Source organism: Lissotriton vulgaris, chromosome 6 (genome assembly GCF_964263255.1).
Source record: "Lissotriton vulgaris chromosome 6, aLisVul1.2, whole genome shotgun sequence".
Taxonomy (NCBI): domain Eukaryota; kingdom Metazoa; phylum Chordata; class Amphibia; order Caudata; family Salamandridae; genus Lissotriton; species Lissotriton vulgaris.
Window position 1 is genome coordinate 1,658,781,268 of NC_141694.1, and position 22,887 is coordinate 1,658,804,154.

Below are 22,887 nucleotides of genomic sequence, written 5' to 3' on the forward strand. Positions count from 1 at the left end.
GGCCGTAAAGACCGTTTCAAAGGAGCACTAATAGGATGAATTAGTAAGGTGCAGTGTCACATAACCAGTAAAAAACGATGACAAGGAACAGCGGCAGAAGTGGCATTAAAGAGCACGGCAAGTAGAAGCGGTAAAAAGTGGCGGTGAGCAGCAACAACAAGAAACGGAGCAGTGTAAGGCGCTGTACTAAGAAGCAACGGTAATGAGCAGTGTAAGAAGCTATGTTAAGTGACGAGGAGCAGCAGCAAGAATCGGTGGCACGGAGCAGTGTAAGGAGCTGTAAGTGGTAGTACACCTGTTGCTGCTGCTGGTGGCCCAGGGCCGAGGACACAGCATGCAAGGTGGCCTCCAACAGCCAGCCGTCCGCTTTCTCCAGCACCGAGGGCGGCACGGCCAGCCCTGTGAAGAAGGAAGGCTGCGCCGCCGCCAGGAAGGCGGACATGGTGAAGTCGGCCGGGTGGAGGAGGTGTTTGGTGCCGCGTGGAACGGGTGGTAGGCAATGGCAGTCCCTGAGAAGGCTGGGTCTCTCATGGGGGCATCCACAGGTCCGGAGGGTAAATCCGAGCGGAGGGAGGAGGCTCAGATGATCGGGTGTGTCCGGGGGACAGGGGATGAAGAGGGAAGGGAGGGCCTGAAGAGGGAGCCCATGGAAGTGCGAAGAGTCAAGAGTAGGTCTGATCACCGCTCAGCTGCTGCACGGACTCCTTAACTCATGAATATCTCCAGACCTGTGTGTCTGTCCCAGCTCCTCCTTGGCCGCACACTGCGCTCCTCTGCTCACACGTGCCCTCCCCAGCCGGCTCTGGGTTGTCTCTGCACTGTCTCAAGCGCCTGCTGCTGCTCCAGGCTGTCCCGGGCTCCGCTCTGCTCAACTGCACACAGCACTTCCCTGCTCACATGTGTCTTCCTTGCCCTGTCCCCCCTCCCCCGCACTAATGAATCAGGCCCCCTTGATTGCTGATTTGACGCAGGTGAAAACAAGCGCACACGCCTCAAGTTAATAAAAAACTTGAAAGCACTTAATGAGCCATGACGGCTCATAACTGTAAACCAGCACCGCTTCTCCCCTACCTCCTCCACCACCCAGGAACGCACAGGAATGACGGCACAAACGAAACAAAAACAAAAAACGGGGCGGAAACAGGATACTGAATCCCGCCCCTCCAGGACTCCCTGACCTGCCTCATGGTTTCCAAGGCAATATTTCAAGAAATATTGTCGTGCTACCGTAAGGCAGGTCATGGAGTCCTCGAGAGGCGGGATACAGAGCAGACAAACCTGCAAAACAGGAGCTTTTTCCAATGGCAGGCCTCCGTTTCGAGAGTCCTGCCAATGGAAAAAAGGGGCGTGGCTTCACACAGTACTGAAATCCCTTCCTCACAATATCTCTTTGCCTGCAGCAGCTGCGCTGCAACGCAGGCTTCGACCTAAAAATGGTTAGGTGCTCATTTTGATGTAGAATACATGGAATATCTGTGTGGAAGTGACTGGTAATACCTATTAATGTTTGGGGAATTTCTTCCAGAACATACAGTAGTTGCACTCAGTCTTGGTAATGACTATCATGATCATAGCCTAACAATTGCATATTTATTTAGGACATACATTACAAACAGTTGCGGCCGGCATGACTCGCCGGTGGGAAGGTGTGGGAGTGCGGGGTGGTACGGGGACAGGGTTGTGCGGGGAGGTTAATTTAAAATGAAAATAAAAAAGTTAACTTACCTTGGCCAGCCCGGTACTTTGTCGTGTTTGTTTCTCTCCTGGAAGCAGATAGCAGGAAGTCTCCCTCCCCTCCCCTAAGCCAATCACAACGCAATGGCAGCGTTGTGATTGGTCGGAACACTGACCAGCCAGGATCCTATGGGGAGGCCATTTTCTCCATGTAGGCTGCATGAAGCCTACATGGAGAAAGTGCAGAGTGCGCATGACAGGTTTGGTTGGCCCCAGAGCGCCGATCACACTGTCAGCGCACTCAGCAGTGGGCAAGCCACTCCTCCCCTACCCTAGAGCAACCCTCCTACCCGCCCGTCCCCAACCAAACACTTCTGCTTTCTCGCAGTGTGAGAAGTAAAAACATAAAATGGTAGTTTTACCGTATTATGTTTCTGCTTCTCGCACTGCGAGAAAGCAGTGGGGTGACGCTCCTCCGCCCCTGTGAAGGAGCCGCTCCTGATTACAAAATCATTAGACTTTCGAAAATGAATATGAAAATTCAGTTGTAGAAGCCACGTCTTTTCCATGATTTGTAATGCTGTTCAAAACTAAAGTTCAACAGAGTTTTCTGCCATTGCTTGTTTACTCTTTCAATAAAAGGTGATATTTGAGGGTATCTGCCATGTTCATAATTCTCTGGTCCTTTGGGATTGTAGGGGCGGTGGGGGACTCCGGAGGGACCTCCAGTATGAGCTCAAAACTGTGGCCTGTTTACAGCAAGGACTTGAGTCTGACTTTTGAAAAATATATTTTTATTGGGGTTTTAGCAATATACATTTTTAAGTAGTGCTCAGTATCTTTCTGCAAAACCAAAGAGGGTGATGGACGGAGTGTTGAACAATACAAGCACTCACCCCCAGTTCAACACTCCGTCCATCATCCCCTTTGGTTTTGCTCAGTATCTTTCTGCAGCATGAGGTTATCCAGTGGCTTACCCGCCCGCACAGTAATGCCATCTACATTTGTATGGGTAATCAGAGCGTCCATCCCACCCGTATACAATAGTGCCTTTGAATTCCAGTTAAAAAGCAACATAACAACCAACAAACTAACTGTTTTTATTTACCCCCACCCGACTTGTGTCTGACTTACGGAAACTCCTAAGGTACTGCTTCTGTTGTTTGCTACAGAAAAGACTTGTGTTTGATTCCAGATACCTCTTGCAATAACTTGGTATTGTCCAGTTTACTGCCGCGTTTAAATTGAGGGAACTCTAAAAGCAGCCTAATGTATTGTAGCCTGCATCAAAAAAGTGTTGTTTCAGCTTTTAAATCTCCGAGGGCATGCAAAGGCCACATTGGGTGAGAGTTTTAGTGTTTGTTTTCTGTTTATTTATTGTTATGCCTTTGGCAGGTACAAAAATGTTAATTCATGGACTGTGTGTGCAATAACAGCAAGCATTACCAAGGATGATAGGTCTGGCTTACATTTTCATTTACTGGCAAAACCTAGAGGCTTTGTCAATGCTTGCTTTTAAATAAGGCCACAGCCACCTCCCTTCTTCTCCCACTGATATTCCCAGTCTGCTGCGGCAGTTGTCCCTACAATGAGTTGCCGTCAGGGAATTGATCATGAGGAAATGATGGCACTGAACTTTTGACGGATACTGTTTAGATCAGGGGTGTCTGACCGTTTATGTAATGTCAGCTACTTCTGATCAGTGAAAATCGTTGTGAGCTCCTGAAGGCCAAGTAACTTTCACATTGTTACCAGACACCCCCTCGCCCAGCTTCATTGACTTTAAACCTAATGTCCATGGAGCCCAATACTATGGTTTGAACAAAATACTGACTGTGACTAGAGGAACTATGATAGGGCTGCCATGTGCGTCAGTGAGTGCATGGTTTGTGGGGGGGATGTACGAACATGTGTGTGAATGAATGCGATATATGTGTATGGGTGACTGAGAGCCTGTGTTTTATGTACGTGTGGCACAGGACATACCTTTTGCCATATGTGGCACCGTTACATGTACAACACAAACGTTCAACCATTTTTTTTTAAATGGGAAAAAATTAAAGTATAGAAAAAGTTATGGAAATTTTTTTCATAATAAGGACTTTTTTCTGCACTTGATTGAACATTATTCTGCACTTTAAATTTCTCCCTTTTTAAAAACAAACAAACAATTTTTCAGTTATAAATATGAGCAGCTTGTCTACCAGCTACTGAGAGCAAGATGTCTTCTGTGTGTCAATACAATACTTTGAAATGGGAGAAAATTCAGCTGAAGAGTTAACTTTATGTTTATTTGCATTACATAAAACTTACCATTTTAATTCACTCCCATGTCATAGTGAATTTACAAACAGCAGGTATTTTATTCCCAGTGGCCTGAAGACATGGTGACTTATTTGTAACAGGAAAATATAGTCTTTTTTTTTAATGTGAGGAATTTAAAGTGAAGTAACATGCTTCATAAAACATTAGGACTTCATTGGCCTAAATTAGAGTAGAGAAAAACATTACAACTATATGTTTCATCAACACATATAGCTTCACTCTAAATGTCTCCCTTTCAAAAGATAATGACTGTATTTTTCAGTTATAAATATGACACTGTGTCTACCAGCCACTGGGAGCAAGATGCCTGCTGCTTGTATATGCTTTGAAAATGGAGAAAATTAAAATGAGGAGTTATCCTAATAATTAAGTTAACTCTTCATTTTTTCTCATTTAAAAGCATTCAGAAGCATCATTTTGTTCTCATGTTCCAATATTGAGTTGAGAACAACTTATATTTAAGAGTTAAGTACCTCAGTGCTTCAGTTCTGAACTTCTGCGACCCACCTGGGTAATAAGTCTTAGTGGAGAACTGTTCATCTTCATGCTCGGCTAGCCACAGCCTGATAATAATAATAATAATAATGTAAAATAAACATACCCATTCTTTAGCTTTAAAAGGAAAATACTACACTTATTTATTGCAGTTCTTAGTTAAAAAATGAAATCAAGGCTGGGAGCTACTCTGGAGGTTTTTGCGAGCTGCTGGTAGCTTGCAATCAACTGGTTGGAGACACCTTGTTTAGATGCTGTGTGCCGCACTTCTACTAGTAGGGCATCCTAAGCTCAATGGATACAAATGCAAATATAAATACAATTAGTACGGAACCAGATTGAGATGAACCGAACTATTGGGAAGAAGACTGCTGCACACCTCCTGAACAGTCATGGTTTGACTGTACTGGTGGCCAGTTCTGATCACAATTCTCAAACTGTCCAGTGTGGGCATGTATCTTAGAAGTACAGCTTTCTTCCCCCTTATAGAATTATACCCACAAAGAAAAATGTATCTCCCAAAATATATAACGAAGCAATATAAGTGACTAGCACAGAGGCTGTGCTGACTAAAGATTTGCTAGACCTTAAGCTAGTGACTTTTAACACTTTGGGTCCGATGTAGGTTATTCCTATTTACCTACTCTTAAATACCGAATCATACCGATTCGGTATTTAGGAGTAGGTAAATAGGAAGGGGGCAGATGTAGGTAATTCTTAATTTAGAATTACTGAATCTGTAAGATTCGGTATTTACCGATTCAGTAAATACCGAATCGGTATTTCCTATTGATTCCTATGGGCCTTGAAGCCCATATGAATCAATGGGAAATACCGATTCGGTATTTACCGAATCGGTAAATATCGAATCCTGCAAGGGTGAACAGGGTGTCACTTTGACACCCTGTATCACCCCAATTCCAGTTTTGTGTGCCATGTGGCACACAGACATGCCCTAAGGGTATGTCTGTGTGTCACATGGCACAGGTGTACATGCACAGATGTGCATGTACACCTGAATTCGGTATTTTACCACCCAATTGTATTGGGTGATAAAATACCGAATTCTGAAGGCCTGTAGCACTGTAAACAGTGCTACCTACATCTGGGATTTACCGAATCGGTAAAATTACCGATTCGGTATTTTACGGAATCAGTAAATTTACCGATTCTGTAAAATAATGGCCCCTACATCTCAATCACCAAATACCGGTCGGTAACGGCCGAATTCGGCCGTTACCGACCGGTATTTGGTGACCTACATCGGGCCTCTAATGTTGTAATGGGTGTATGATAAACATGTGGTTAACATTTCACTCCCCGAGACTGAAAAAAAGGAAAATATCACATCAACCTTAGATATCCCTGGCAAAGGGTGGAACTCAAGAGAGGCAAGATGGCAGCTGTTTGGCGACGGACGTTCTGTGCTCCTCCCGGCTGGGCTCTTACTGGATTGTCCCATTTCCTGCCCATCGTCAATGCTGGAGGATGCTGGGAGGCTTTTTTTATGCTTCTCACAGGCTGAAAGGCAGCGAGCATTGAAAGGACTGATGTCTTCGGACCGCGTTGCATGGCTGCTGATCCTCGGAGCAGTTCACTGGGCGTCCTTCAAGTCAGGACGCCACTCTACGCTTGGAATCAACAAGATGTTTCCAAGACTGTGAGAGCCCCGAAGACTTGCAGCTGTCAGGCAGTGTCAAGAGTGGATATAGGTCGTCCCCGATCAGGTTAAACCGTAATGAAGAAAAGTTAAGACGACTGCATTCCAGACGCCTGTGACAACAGGGGACATGAAAAAGGCTGCAGCTGTAAACTCTATGGTGAAGTTTTTAAAGAGCAGTGGAGCCTCTGTGCTTCAAGTTGGAAATATGGAAAATATACAGGATGTGAGTACAAGAAAACAGTTAATGGGTGGGGGAGCAGCAAGGAGAGGTGTTGAGGAAGAGACTAATATGTCTGCCGCTGTAAGGCTGCCCATGACACTGCATGTCCCCTAGATGATTATGTTGGGAGAGGAGGTAATTGAGAATGGCAATGGTGATCTCGTGGGGGAACTTTGGAAACTAAAGGTGCCCTCTAGATTGTAATGGGCAAAATCACCATGACTGAGAAACAAGCTACATTGAGAGCGGGACAACATCAGGCATCAATTATCAAGCTGATGTGGACTCGGAAGATAAATTCTTCTCGCTCTCTGACCACCATTCGAGTTTGTTTGCTGAAGAAGACTCATTAGATCAGCGCACCAGAGAGAACTTCCTGGGCAGCATATTGAGCGATTTGAGAAGTTTGGAAGAGAAGCAAACCCCTTAAATAGGTTCAACTGGCTTGGATACTGCAGGTACTATAAAGAGGAAGAAGATGGTAATGCAACAGGATGAAGCCACATCAGGGGCGAAGAAGCTGCTTTGAGGTTACTCTGGAACTCCTAGCTTGGAGGCTACTTCATTGGATGGAAGAGAGATCTCATGAAATCCCAGATATAATTTTGCTAGAAACAATCTGTCAAAGTATCAATGCACACCTGGTTGAGACAAGAGCAGAGTCGGAGAACACAGTCAGCCTGTCGAAAAATGCAGGGTGCTATTCTGCGAGTCGCAAAATCATGTACTGAAATTGGAGAGAGAATTGGAGAGGCAGATAATTGAATGTAAACAATGGTAAGTGACTTAACGGCTCAGAAGGGAGTAACTGGAATGCTGGAAACTCAAATTAATGACACCCAATGGAAGCTAGAGAATTTTGAATGCAGACTTCGGCAGAATAATTTAACAGTCCTGGGCATCCCCGAAGGGGTGGGGGAGGGGGATACCGGCAGACCTATTGTGGAACTTTTCAAAGAAGCCTTTCTGGAACTTTCCTATTGGAATTGGGATGCTGAAGTGCATAGGGCTCATAGGTTTTCATTTACACAAAACTATCAAAGTGGGCAAGGAGCTCTGAAACCAAGGGCAATACTCAACTGTCTGGGCAATTTTTTTGTTGTGTCAGGCACTTTATGATTTTGCTCGGCCGGATCAGTAACGGTCTGCTAAGGGGTATGAGTTTTTCATCAGGCCTGATTATTACAACTTTACTGTGGAAAGGAGATGGTAACTTCGACAAATGATATCACTGTTCCAATCCAAAGGGGCCCAGGTTTTTTTATTGAATCCGGCTAATTTCAAAGTGATTGTAAAGGATAAGTCTTACTTTTTCACGTCCGACGTTAAGACAAAGGAATTTCTGGACATTTTGAGCCTTGGATAAGTTGGATGAATTGTGTAAAAACATCATATGAAGTATGAGATACGATTATCTAGTCATTTTGGTAGGCAATTGATGTGGGTTTAGTGTTAGGGAATATGGAGGCGGGTTCTTTTACAAAAAAAAGTAATATAGAGTTAAGGAGGCCTGGGGTTGGGGGAGAGCATACCATCCTGAATGGACCTACTCCGGTCCTGTTGTCTCTAGGGGAGGAAGGGTAAGAGGGGGAGATACAGAGCAGAGGGGAGACGCGGGTTTTGGAGGGTGGGCGAGCACGGAAGGAGGGGGCTGGGTGGTGGATTGGTAAGGCAAGAGAATGCAAGATCTAAGCAAGACAGCAGAGATGTTTATAAAAAATCTAAATCTAAAACAGTTTGAAAAATTAACCTTAATGTATTTTCCAATGGCAATAGATCTGAGTGGGTTATTCTGTGTCAAGAGCTCTTAGAAGATGATTTGAGGTGGGGAATGAGCAAGGACAGTAATTAAAAATGCTAAGATGTCAGGACCAAATGTATACTTTAGAAAACAAAAGAATTTGGATTATTCTACAAATCTGTCCGATTGACATTTGTGGACTAAATGATAGAAACAAAGGAAATAGAGTTGCCCTAGGCTTAGAGTGATGTGACCAGATGTAGTGTGCATGCAGGAAACTCATATTCCCTGGGCAAGAAAGAACTTTTAAAAGATGTAGGCTTGACTTGGTTAGCTTGTACACAGCAGGGTGTAGCATCACGTGGGGTTGCAGTTTTGTCAAAACATTTTATTTGTTCTTACGGTCGTAGGTTAGTGGATAAATTGGGTCAATGGATAATTATTGAATGTAACGAGGGCTCTGCCCGGTTCACACTGTGTATAGTTTATGGGTCAAATATTGATGAAATGAACATCTTTCATTTACTAAATATGGAATTGGCCTCATGGCCTCTTCCTTTTAGTTTTTTGTAGGTATTTAAATATCCATCTGGAGGGGAATAATAAACACATTTGGGAACAGAACTGTGTAGGTAAAAAACCAATGGTTTTTAGGGGATTGAGTGCTTAGTGACGGACCATGGCCTTGTATATGTGTAGAACAAAACTAATCTTCCCCAAATAAGTAATTGGTACTACTATATTCTTTTTTTTGTCTTCTCGACCTTGGTCCATGAGACTAAAATAAGGAAGTTCTCTAGAATATCATCAGATCACAGTCCATTAATCCTCGAGATCCTTGTATTTGGTTCTTGTAGACCTGGTGGGGCTTTTATATTTGATAGCAAACAACTATTGAAACCATTATATTTAGATCATATGAAACTCTGGGTTGGACAGTTCTTGGAAACCAACAGGGGAACTGATGAGACTGGGGTGGTCTGGGACGCCGTAAAGGCAGGAGTTAGAGGGGAGACCCTTGGCTTTGGTCTATATTTATAGAAATCGAAGCAGATGGAGATTCAGGGTTTGTACAAGGAGCTGTCTGAAGTAGAAAGGGAACTGACTCTGGTATTAAGCGAGGCATGGTTTACAAGGAGTACAACAGGAAATAGCCATACGGAAGGCTAAAATTATTCAGCATTCTATGAACGAGGTGGTGGCGAAATATTGCACTTACATGAGTGTTACGAATACGGAGAAGCTACACATAGATTGCTAGCCAAGAGGATCAGGCAGAAGGAGATGAGAAGGTGAATAATGGCTATAAACGATCTTGGGGAAGAACTGTTAACGTCCCATCAGAAATTATCAAGGTATTTAAAGAGTTTTATGAAGCTTTATACCTGGAGGATGTAGAACCTCCGGTCGAGAGGTATGGTGACCTTTTTCAGGGCTTAGAAAGATCTAGGTTAAATAAAGAGGAACAAGCAGCCTTTGAGACTACGATATCAGTGGAGATTTCAGAAGCTGTAACTTCTTTGAATATAGGAAAGGTTGCTGGCCCAGATACCCTTCCATTGGAATTTTAAGACATTTTACCAAGAACGACAACAGGACATGTTATTAACATTCCGAGATGCACAACAAGGGCAGATTTCTTTCTCATGGGAAGCAGCGAACATAGTGATTTTTAAGAAGAAAAATAAGCCATCCCTACTTGCCGTGTCATTTAGACCAATTTCTCTGCTAAATTGTAATGGAAAAATCATGCCACGGTGTTGGCAGACACACTGGGCAGAGGTATCTCGTCCTTCGTTTCACATAGGCAACATTGGTTTATTCCTGGTAGATATACAGTCATATAACATAATCTCTCGTCTAATATATTAGACGAGTGATTATGTTATACGACCTAAACGAAGCTCAAAAGACCCCTTTAGGACTGATTTTATTAGATGCTGAGAAGCCATTTGACCATGTCTCCTGTGGATTTTTATGGTCTGTTTTGGAGTGGAAAAGGTTTAGGGGAGGATTTAGAAGGGCCATTAAGTCTTTATATAAAACCCTGACCTCCAGATTATAAGCAATAGGTTTGGAATCTGAGATTATATGTATTTCAAGAGGCACAAGGCGGGGCTGTCCCGGCTCCCCTCTATTATTTGCACTTATATTGATCCTTTTTTTAGCGAAACTGGAGGGGAGCCCATGTATTAAATCTTCTATCAATGATCAAGTAGAATACAAAGTGTTTGAATATGCAGACGATGTGGCAGGTTACCATAGATCCTGCTACTGCTCTGTTTGTAATTGAGAGGCTGGCACAACAATTTGGGGCATATTCAGGGTATAAGCTGAATGAGGCGAATTCTGATGTAGTCTATCTGTGAATTAGAATCACAGTTACATTAGATCAGTTGGTGGAGATACAAATGGCCCCAATGTTAGATAAGGTTAAACGTGATCTGGATAGAATTGATCACTAACACCTCTCACTAGTTTGGAGGTGTAATGTACTATAAATTAATGTTTAACCAAAAGTGCTATTCCTTTTCCGGACTATTCCGGTGGAGATTAGTAAATGCTGACTGTTGAAGCTAGAGTTGCTTTGTGTCAGCTTCTTCTGGGGATACCAAAAGCCAAGAAGAACATTGAAATATATGACTCTGCTAAGACTTCGAGGTGGCTGGTCGGTCCCAAATTTTACCCTGTATTATTGGTCGTATATTATACGACACATGGGAATATTAATAACAGGGGAGGCAGGTGGAGTAGTTGTTGCAGAATCTCCGACAATAAATGAAATGGAGCTGGGAGTTGAAGCAAAAGGTTACCTAATGAGAAAATTAGAACTGAGTTATTACAAGAAAACTAGATTTAAGGTTGTAAAAGCGGCATATAAGGTTTGGATACAGATTAAACAGTGTTTGGAGATTTCTAAGATTAATTTTTATATACCTACCTCTGCTTTGCTGCTGCAACCTTCTATCTTCCAAGGAGCAGTGATGGAAAGACGGAGGCAGAAAGGTATTATGATAGGTGATTTTTATATTGATGCTCAGCTCTTTTCCTATATGGAGTTACAGGATTATTTCGGTGTAGCGAGAGGGGAATTGTTTACATTCTTACAGACTCTTGACTTTCTTTTTTTTTTTAAAAGGACTTAGAATCAATGACAAAAATCCCTTTAGTCAAGGCATTTGGACAAAGGTATAAAATAGGCTCTATATATATGAACTATGGATGCAAACTCAAAAAAGATGATTTAGAGATCCAGATTTCTAAGTGAGATCTTAGGTTAGAAATAGAAGGGGTGTGCCTCCAGGAGTCACTGGAACTTTGTGACAAGGTCCTATTAACTGCGAGCCTGAGGAGCCAGTATTTTCAGACAGCTTTTAAATGATAATATACTCTGGCCAAAATTTCTAAATGGGGAAGTGGCTTTGATGGCAAGTGTAAACAGTGTGGCTCAGACCTCGCAGAAATTATAAACATGTTTATTTCATGCCCTGAATTAGAATATCTGCTACAAGGATAGGGGAATCCTAAGTCATGTCAACAAAGGGCAGATCTGTGCCACTCCTCCAATGATGTTATTAGGGTTTGGAGATGATACAGAGGACCATGTGATATTAAAGAAAGAATCTTATTTGTTATTTATAGCCATGACTGTAGCACAGCTATGCATTGCGTCAGACTGGTTGAAACCCGAGCCTCCAACATTTGCAATGTGGAGATCCTCATTTATGGCCGTATATAATATGAAAATTTGTTTATATAGGTTTAAGGGAAGCAAGAAGAGACAGTGGGGGGATAGGATCTGGTCCTCAGTTACTAAATGAATGGAGGATTTGAGGGTTCATTAAGAGGTAGAAATGCAAGTGGGATGCTGGTTCGTCTATATTGAGCTGCAAGGGATATTGGATATTGGCATTGTATTTTAAATGCATGAATTGTTTAAATAGGTATATGTTTTATCTTCTCTATCCTGGGCATTTGAACTTTTGAGACAGCCTTTTTATTTATTATAATTAGATATCTTAGGTTATGGCCAAGGCTATACACATGATTACTTATTAATTGATCCCCCTTTTTTCACTTGCACTTTCATGTGGCACTTTAACAAACGCAAGGAAACTGTTATTTTGGTATGAACCTATACTTCTGATCTTCTATGATGTGAGCCTTTGATATTATGTATATGTATTAGCACTTAGCACTTTATCCAATGTATGGAGATATTTCTGTTCATGCTTCAGGATTAGCTGGTTGCTTGTTCTAATATCAATTAGGGCTCAGGGATATGAATTAATATGTTAAGTACGTGTAGAATGTACTATGATGACTTCTATTTGGTAGGTATGCTTTATAGTCATCTTTTTTTTCTGTTTTGACTATTTGGATATGTATTTTCTTGTATGTCTCAGTGTGTCTTGCCTACTAATGTTATGTATAGTCATGAGGGTGAAAATTAATAAATAAATGACATTTAAAAAAAGGTCTTAGATATCCCTTCTTCAGCATGGGTTGATTAAAGAAGACACACAATTTAAAATGAATCATTTGAAGCCAGATCAATATGTCAGGAGTTAAACTGTATTGATGTGATGTGTAGAGCATTTTCCAGAGTGTATCACCAATCTATGTGCATGCTGGCCAGTATGGAATTCAGTTTTTGAAATAACCTGTTTCATATCAGGTGGTCCATATGTTTGAAGAAGTGTCATTTTGTAGAACTTGTAATTTATTTTCACGCCATCAGAAACAAGCATTTGCAATGCAATAGGCCACGCATTAGTAAAGTTATAGGTATTAGTATTGTAAATGACACATTTTTTCTTTATGTTTTTGTTTTGGAAATAGCGAAATTAATAACTTTGTCATTTACAATGCCAATAGTGTTAACTTTTGCAAACGTGACACCTATAGCATTTGTAATGCAATATGTGTTGTATTTACATGATTTAGATGTATTAATATTAAAAATAACAATGGGTTGTATTTTTTTCAATAATTAATACTTAAATAAAAGTTATTGTAATTTATAATGGCAATAGCTTAAACTTTTGCAAATAACTTTTTGGAAGATTGTTTAGTGTATTTTATTGTGATGAAAATACAAGAACCGAAGTGAAATATTAACATTTTTTTGTGACATTTGTAATAAGCTTTGAAACATTGAGAGAATATATTTGAATCAGTTGTTGTTGAATGGTTGCACAGATTGATGCTGTGGTGGCTCTGAATGATGCTGTGGCGGCGACGAGTGATGCTGTGGCGTTCAGTGATGCTGTGGTAGCGCATAGTGATGTTGTGGTGCCCCTGAGTGATGCTGTGGTTATGCAATGGATAGTGAGGGCGATAGATAGATAGAGGGAGGGCGAAAGATAGATAGAGGGAGGGCGAGAGATAGAGGCAGGGTGAGAGATAGAGGCAGGGCAAGAGGGCGAGGGATGGAGTGTGGGCGAGGGATGGAGTGTGGGCGAGGGATGGAGTGTGGGCGAGGGATGGAGTGTGGGCGAGGGATGGAGTGTGGGAGGGAGATGGAGTGTGGGGCGGGGGAGGGATGGTGTGTGGGGCGGGGGAGGGATGGAGTGTGGGGCAGGGAGGGATGGATGGAGTCGGGGGAATGGTTGGATGGACGGATGGAGTGCTGGGATGGATGGATGGATGGATGGAGTGTGGGGATGGGAGAGAGGGGGTGGGACAGCAGTACGCAAATAGATGGCATATAGGAGAAAGAGATGGCAAGAATGAGTACAAGACAAGGCAGATGAACAGATGGAGAGGGGGGAGAAAGGCCGAGGGAGACACGCGATGAAGAGGAGAAGGAGAGAGACAATAACTAAAATAGAGAAGCGGCTACAGCTACAAGAAAGAGGAAAAGAAGGAGTGTGATCGGAAAGAGTGCGAGGGGGAGGGAAAAAGAGGGGACAGTACAGCGGTGTAGAGAGAGAATGGAGGGGACAGAGAAAAAGAAAGGGAAAGTGAAAGTGCAAGGGGTAGAGTGAAGTAGTGTGGCTCACTGGTTAGAGGCGGCAGACCCGAGAGCAGAGGACGGCCCGGGACCAGGGTTCGATTCCCGGCTCGGCAGGTTTCTGGACCAGGGTCAACGGACTCGATAATTCTCTCGCCTCGGTGCCCACTCTGATCAGCGATCACACTCGGCAACTCTGGGCATTAGCTTGCCTCATCTTCACTAACGGCCCCACCAGACCGCCGGGGATGCCTGGTCTCACCCTGGAGATACCCATTAAGGGACCATCTCTCAGGGAAGCCAGGAAGGGTTTCGCAGCGGTCGAAGCGCCTTGGGACCCTACGGGTAAGTAGTGTGCTATATAAATGCCTATACATTTAAAGATATCAGGGGCTAGAGACAGTGAGATGGTGTGACTGTGAGAGGGGTGACAGGCAGATAGAAATAGACACAGGATAAGGAGACCGGGTGAGAGCGACAGCACAGGTGGAGGGTGCGATAGAAAGTGAACGTGTGTGTATGTGAGAGAGAGAGAGAGAGAGAGAGAGAGAGAGAGAGAGAGAGAGAGAGAGAGAACCATCGAGTGCTGTAGTGAAAAGATAGGTGCCTGGACGCTTTCTATGTACATCCGTCTCATTACTAGTTCAAACACAAACGTTTCCAATTTTTAAACCACGTGGATGGATGACAGCCAGCAACACATTATTGGGGATATGAGGAGTGTGTGTGTGGGGACACAACATGAAGGGTTGAAGCAGCAACACGGGTTGACCAGAAGCTACACGGATGGCATTTGTGGAAAGGGAAGAAGCAGAGGGCCTCATGCCCTGTAGTCTGAAAAACCGGGGCCTAAGCGCAAAAGCTAGCGCTATGATGCCCGTAGTACAAATTACCTTAGTTAACCAGCATTTAAAAAGCTGATTATAAGACTGAACAACTTGGGTCAACAACTATGTGATAAGATTGCAGTAATGTCTAAAAACATCTGGTCAACTAAGGTCCTGTACAGTGAAGTAAGCCAAAATTTCGAAAAGTGAATTGAGAATGAAACCACGGATGGGTCACAAAGACTAATTTAAATAAACTGTCACGTAGTTGCTAATTACACAAAGTCCTGTGCCAGTGAAACGAAACGAAACCAAGCGCACTATCTTACTTGCCAAATAAACTCCCGGTACGCTTAAGGGATCATAGGGCACAGAGGATTACTCCCCGCCGGTAGCTACGGTCTAAATCAGAATGCCAAGCGGCCCCAGTGGTGGTGTCTATTTCATGTGAGGAGAGACGGGTGCACTTCGGATGCACAGCTCTACAGACGATGGATGCTAACTATAGCATCACATGACTGTGAAAAGCTAAAAAGGCATAGTAGAAAGACGGACTGTATGGAATGAACAGATATATTCAAAAATAGTTACTAAAAGAAAAATTGTAAATTTAAAAAAAAAATGTTGATGAGCATGTAAGTTTGGTAAGAAGTATATACAATAGCGGCGTTGATATACTAAAGAGCATGTGTGATTACAGGAGTGACTGTCCAATCAAAATGCACACAGTATATACGTAAACACTGTATGTTGGCGGACAACATCTCAGGTGCATTATGAATCATATTGCAACATTTGATTTATAATCAATGAAGGGTCTAGTTGTTAATAGCATAGGTTGCTGTCGAAACTGATGGCGCACAGTATACATGTAAAACCTCTCACGTTTGTATAACACATTCCAAGTACTTAATGGATCATGTGACAACATATGTTCTGTAATAACGGTATCGAGGAGAAATGCGAGACACGGCCTGGCGGCCGTGAATAATTAAGGGGGAGGAGAAATGCGAGACACGGCCTGGCGGCCGTGAAAGTGAGTGTGATGTGCAGGCGGGGGGGTGGGGAGCGGAGCCTTTGAAGTGTGTGAGGCACTGAGAGAGAGGCAGGCGGATGGATGCGCTTGCACGGACATATGTACTCGTCGAAATCCGCTGCCTGGTTTAGCTTTCCTGATCCAACCCTATAATTCTCCCTTATCCATTCCTTGCGGAATGGGCTAGGCAAGACCTAAAAATTTACTATATTCATATAATACAGACAGCTGGCCAATTTTCATAGTGATCTACACAGATGGTTTAGCAGATTGTTGTGAAGATTTATTTTTTGAGTGCTTCTAGTAGAATAAATGTGATAATTTCATGTATTATTATTAATTAGTTAAAAGTGACATTATTGCTTACATATTATAAGATTTGCTTTAAGTTTGCGTCCACTCATTTTCTTGCAAATATTTCTTGTAGGTATTATTATCCCCACCACTGACACTCATTAAGTGAGATAACCATCTTGTATCTCTGCAGCAAGCTTTCGGTCCAGGTTTGAGATTTGTGGTTGCATTGCACAGGACCTGAATACCTGCTTGCTTGAAGGAATCGGTGTCCGGAGGTAGAAAAACATAATGCCCTCAAGACAGCGGAGAAAGATTCCTGACTGAGCAAGAAATAAGTCTACGTTTAATGGCTGCTGCAGAGTCGGTGAGAACCTTATTGCTTTTGTTGTGGTGTAATGGAGATGTGGGTATGTTTTGTGATTGATTTTCTTCAAAGGTCATTGATTATTATAAAGTGATGAAGTAAAATTATGTTTACTGAAATAAAAAAAATCCTTAATCTACAATAAGTCTCCATTTCAGTTTATAGCGGTTTTGTAAAATACACAGAAAAGAAGGCAATTCTCTAGTACAATGGTGTTTATACAAAGTGTGAGGTAAGGTGAAACAAGTACATTGGAAAGAAAAGACTCAGGACAGTCAGATATTGTTAGTTGCCCTTCATTAGCCTTTATCATTAATACAAATCATTGTAGGATTCTGCTGTAGGGATGGTTAGTCAAATAGAATGTATGGACTGCACATGAACTGTAATTATCATTAAATATAAACGTGTTGTAAATGTTGATATCACAGTATTGTCCATTGATCCCCTGGAGAGTATTTCTTTAACCCTAGTGCTTTTGAATAGTCCAGATTGTTTTTTAGCCTCGCCTAGGTTTGGCATAATGAAAGATTAGATCAATCTGCATTCCAGCTAGCATGATCAAGTTAGACTATTCAGTAGGGCTCCAAGTTGGTGACATCCATCCAAATCTGACTACATACGCTCATATGGCATTTTTAACTGTCGCTTAGAAAAGGATTACAATTGTCGAAGTGGACTGAGTAATAAATGAAGCACTAGAAATCTCCAGGATACAGCTTTAGGATATTCATGAGGAGGGGGGGGCAATCTCTTGATGCCAGGTTCAACCTAGTCACACACATGTGATGGTGAATCTGAAGCTGGTAGCCTGATAGTCTTACTCCCTCAAGCCCCCACCCTTCTAAGTCATCCTTCCCCTTGTCACCCTCTACACCTTCACCTTCCTCCGAATCCTCTTATGTCACTCCTCAGCATTTTTCTCTTAGAGAATGCCTCCATTGCCTCTCCTCTTGAGTCTCCACTACCAGTTGACTAGTAGGTGCTCTTACACCCCTGAAGATGAATCACCAGCTCTTCTCTCTGCACTTTAATGCAATATCCACAATAACCTCAAGATACTTCATTCTGACTTGCATATTGACCTGATTTTCATCGCTGAAAGTTTACTAAGTAGTGTAGGCTGACCAATCCTACATGAAGCCATACCTGCAGGATAGAAATTTTTCATGAGAAATCAAACCATGAAGAAAACTAGAGAAAAAGTAGCAGGTTTCCAACATAGTGCAATACCTATAAAGTACATTGTAAACAGTACTGGTCTAGAATGCAAATCATTGTATGTCCAACGTTCTCTTTCTACCTCCTCCTTTCTGCCCTCATTTTCTCTTATGGACGGTTTCACATTTCCTAATATCTTCATCAGCTTTGTATTCAAGACCCCACCAAAACAGCTCAACCTCTCCATACTGGATTACTTTAAAACCTGATTTGGCATACCTGAGTTGCCCATAGGCAAATGCCTACTATCCAAAATAGAATTACTGAACCCGGTTCAAATGGTCTCTGGTCCTATACATCATAGTTACTGACAAATATTATGGGACCTGCAATAATCATACTACAATTTAATTCAACCAACACTCTCCACCAGCCAAATCTACATCTAGTAAACCGTAGATCATGGTAATGACTGGACTGTGCCACCGTCTAAGCTCTTGTTACTGTGTTGCCCAACAACCCAACAATCTTGTTTGAACAGTTCGGTCACTGACTGGCATTGGTCCTTAGCAACCTCATCACAGCTAAAGCCAGCACAATCTCCCATCTATGTCGGATGGCTAGGTTGACAACACTTTAGCTGCAATTGGTTTATTAGCATAGTCGAGCATGCCTTGAGGTTTATGCCTGTAGGGATGCTAGCCTTAATTTTCGTGATTTTGTCAATGAAAAAGATGTTCAGAGAGTCGCATAAGGTTTGAGAAGGCGTGGGTTTTATTGTCACTTTGTCAGGATTGGACAGTTCATTAACAATCAAAAAAATGTATTTTGATCGGTTGGTAGAGGTCAGGATTTTAGAAGAAAAGTATTCAGCTTTAGTAGCAAGGATAGATTTTTTGTAATCTTTAAACGCGGCTAAGTAGATGCGTTTTTCCTCTGGCAGGTATTTGCGTCCCCACCTCCTTTCATGTTGCCGGAGGGCAAATTTTACAGCTTTTAGGTCAGTGTAGAACCATCTCTATGCTTCGTGGCGCAGGGCTAAGTGTATTTTCCTGAGAGGTGCGTGTTTATTACTATCTGCTAGTAGCCAAGCTGTTAAATTATCCTCACTGAGGTTGATCGATGATTGGTTAGGCGGGACTGTGTTGGCCAGCATCTTCAGGAATACATTTTTATTGGTATTGTTCCAGCTCCTTGCTGACCCCCCTTCAATTGTGGGGGTTGTGGCCCTGGTGATATTATTGATGTTGAATTTGATTAAATAATGATCAGACCATGTACAGGGAGCAACCGACGGGGTAGATATAACAAGGTTGGCTGTCCATACCTGGTCAAGTGTGTGCCCTTTAGTATGAGTAGCAACGCACACCTGCTGATTAAAATGTAGCCCTGTGAGCAGGTCAGTAAGTTGAGCGGATTGGGGACCACCCGATGTGTCGTTTGACCAATAGTTAAAATCACCGATCAGCAGGATTTTTGCTTGATTAGCTATTAGGTTGGCAACCTGTTCGCTCAAGGATTGTGAAAACAGTGGCATGCTCTGGGGGGGCCTGTAAAGCAGTACACAAATCATTCGTCCATAGTTGGATTCTAGTTTGATCACAAGGTTGTCTACTGAAGGTAGGCCTAGTGGGGTTAGTGTGGGGAGTTTTAGGTTATGGCATATATAATGGCTGCTACTCCGCCACCCACTTTCCCATTGAGGGCGGTTGGCTTGCAGGATATAGTAGTCGCTGGGTAGTGCGGTCAGAATGTCGGGGGAGGAATCCTATGAGAGCCAGGTTCTGTTAGCAAGAGGATCTCAGGTTGTTCAGACTCCGAAAAGAGGTATGTGCCAATGTATGTTTTGCCATGAAGCGGGTATTTAGGTAAATGACAGATAATGCCCGACAGTTGTTTCTGTCCTGTGTCTACTCTCCATGTGGGCGGGACGTAAGAGTTCAGAGAAGGAGGTTCTGGTCACCAGGATCCCGTTTCTAGCCAAGCTGATACCAGCAGAGGGGTTAATTATGAATTTCCCAGAGTGAAGTTGTTTAAGTTCAGCTGACGAGTGGGTTGTGATTTGGGCATAGTGGCTGGCCCCTGGCCCCGGATGTCAGCGAAGGGCGCAAATGGGCTAGCCATTGCCGCGCCGCTGGCGTGTACATTGTGCTCCCGCGCTGCGACCAGCATAAAATGGCTGGTAGCAGCCTTGGCTCCTCCCCACTCCTCAGTGATTGGGACCCTAGGTGGGCGTAGCACCAAGAAGTAGCAGGGCCAATTCCCAGGAGGACTCTGCATATAGCACAGTAGGATTTTAATCTATTTCACATCAAATTCAAGTACAGTTTTTAAAAGGTTGCTAAAATTCTTAAAAAGCTTTAACATTTTTTATTTATTATTTATTTTTTTAAGCTTATAGAGCGCGCGGCTACCTCCGGTGGGGGTGTCCCGGCGCTAGGACTACCTATTTTTCACAGAGAGGGTTGCCTAGTTCATCTCCATCTGTCAGAGAGCAGAGCTGCAAAGATCTTGCTGGTTAGTGTTTAGAAAACAGCCATGTTTTCAGTTTGCGGCGAAAGACTTGTTCAGATTCGGAGAACCTAAGGTCTACTGGCAGGCTATTCCAGAGCTTGGCGGCCGTCACGGTGAAAGTTCTGCCGCCAGTACGCGTGAGCCTGAATCTGGGGACGATCAAAAGGTGAAGACTGTTGGATCTCAGATGCCTTACTGAAGAGGATATCCTAAGCCTTTTGCTCAAATAGCCAGGGCCAGTGCCATTAATTGCCCTGAAGGCCAGGATCAGAACCTTGAAGTCAATGCGACGGGCAATGGGAAGCCAATGCAGCTCTTCACGGTATGCTCTGACCGAGTTGCGGGGAGGGATGTTACCAATAAGCCTTGCTGCCGCGTTTTGGATAATTTGAAGACGGTCAATAAGGTATTGGGGGGCACCGGCATAAAGGCTGTTGGCATAATCAAGGTGTGCCGTGATAAGTGCCTGGACCACAGTTTTTCGAGATAACTGGGGGAGATAGGGAAAGATCTTCCTGATCATACGCAGTTTAGTAAAGCAGGCTGCCGCAACTTTATTGACCTGGGTTTTCCCGGATAAGGTGTTGTCAAATATGAAGCCAAGGTTGCGGGCAGATTGCACTGGTATGGGTGGTGGGTTGAGGACGGTGGGCCACCATAAAGTTGCTGGGGGAGTAGATTTCTGACTGAAAAAGAGAACCTCTGTTTTATCAGTGTTGAGGGCAAGATGGTTCGCAGCCATCCAGGTACAAATGTTGCCGAGGCAGTTTCGCAAGTTGGAGAAGAGGGAGTCAGAATGGTCTCTAAATGAAAAAACAAGCTGTGTATCATCAGCATAAGAGACCACCCTGACTCCACAAGCCTCAACTACCTCGGCAAGGGGGGCCAGATAAACATTAAATAATAAAGGGCTCAAGGCTGAACCCTGAGGCACACCACACAAGAAGGGTTTGTCTTCAGATTGATATGGGTGAAGCAAAACCCTTTGAGTCCGTCCGGACAGAAAGGATTTGATCCATGCAAGGGCTGTGCCATCGATCCCCAGTTGTTGCAGTCGAGCTGTAAGAATGACATGGGAGACCGTGTCGAATGCAGCGGATAGGTCGAGGAGGACCAACATGGCCTCCTCACCCCTATCCACTGATTCCCTGATTGTCTCGGAGACTTCCAGCAGCGCAGTCTCTGTGCTGTAACCGGTTCGAAAACCGGATTGAGAGTCATGAAGCAGCTTGTTTGTCTCCAAAAACTGGGCCAGTTGTTGCTGAACCACTTTCTCCAGCACCTTAGCGGGTTTAGGTAAGAGCGAGATGGGACGGTAGCTGCAGAATTGGGAGGGGTCAGCATTGGGTTTCTTCAAGATGGGAAGTAGCCTGGCGTGTTTCCAAACTGAAGGAAATAGACCCTGGGTCAGGGAGGAATTCCAGATGGAAAGGAGGGGATTAATAAGAACGGGGGCGAGATTGCCCATCACTTTAGCTGGTACTGGGTCTAAAGGTGAGCCAGACTTGACTTTATGAAGTAGTGATAGGGCTGAATCAAATGTTAACTCGCTAAAGGAGTTAAAGGAGCAGTGTGTGGGGTGAGAAGCATCTGAAGATGGGTGGGGAGAGACAGAGACAAAAGAGGAGGCGAGTTTAACGATTTTGTCCTGAAAGAAGTCGGAGAGTCCATTGCATAGGTCTTGGGTGGGAATGCATTGTGTTTTAGTGGCCGTAGGGGTAACAAAATCCTTTACAATAGTGAAGAGGGTTTTGGAAGAGTTCTGAGACTTTTGAATGAGGTTTGAAAAATAGGTTCTCATTGCGGAGCGTTTGAGTGTTTGGAATTTGTTAAGAGCAGATTTATATGCCAGTTTTGCCACTGGATCATAGTTCTGGCGCCATTTACGTTCCATCCTTTTGCATTTACTCTTTTCCTCCCGTAGTAGAGGGGAGAACCAAGGGGCCGAAGGACGAGATCTGGCAGACGCTAGGGGAGTGAGAGGGGCAATGGCGTCCAGGGCAGAGGTGAGGGCAGAATTGTATCTTGCTTTTTCCTTGTCCAGATCTTCCGACTGATTAAATTTATACTGAAATTGGGAATTAATGGCCTCACAGGTAACCTTGGGCCATTTACGACCACTATCTCTGTTAAGGGAGGAGGAAGGGGGAAGGGGAGGCATGGTGATCAGAAAGGGGATGAGGAAATGGTCAGACCATGTTAGGGGAAGCGAAGGAAGGACAGAGATGCCAGGATGATTAGAAAAAATCAGATCAAGTGTGTGACCTGCCTTGTGCGTGGGGCCTTTGACTAATTGGGACAAGGTAAGTCCTTGAAGAGTTTCCAGTAGCGAGGAGGCTTGAGCACAGGAGGAGTTATCAATATGGAGGTTAAAATCTCCCAACACTGTATAGTGAGAGTGTTTGAGAGAGAAGTTTGCAATGGAGTGCATCAGGGCTTTAAGGGAGGATGCAGAAACGGGGGGGGGGGTTATATACCAGGATACCGGCAAAGATAGTACTTGCGGAGTCCTTAATTGAGAGGTGCATGGCCTCGATAATACCAAGGTTAGCAATTTTAGTGACACTCCGAGTAAGGTGGGATCTTACAATTATCGCAAGACCACCGCCAGGTT

General features: G+C 43.5%; 1 protein-coding gene across 1 annotated transcript in view; it reads left to right on the forward strand.

Moving 5' to 3' along the window:
- Positions 1-22,887, forward strand: part of TRERF1 (transcriptional regulating factor 1) — a 635,163-nt gene that overhangs the window by 40,596 nt on the left and 571,680 nt on the right. Inside the window, exon 2 of the mRNA XM_086927823.1 lies at positions 16,425-16,598. The gene's annotated coding sequence lies outside the window, so the exon portion shown is untranslated. The remainder of the gene's footprint in view (positions 1-16,424; positions 16,599-22,887) is intronic.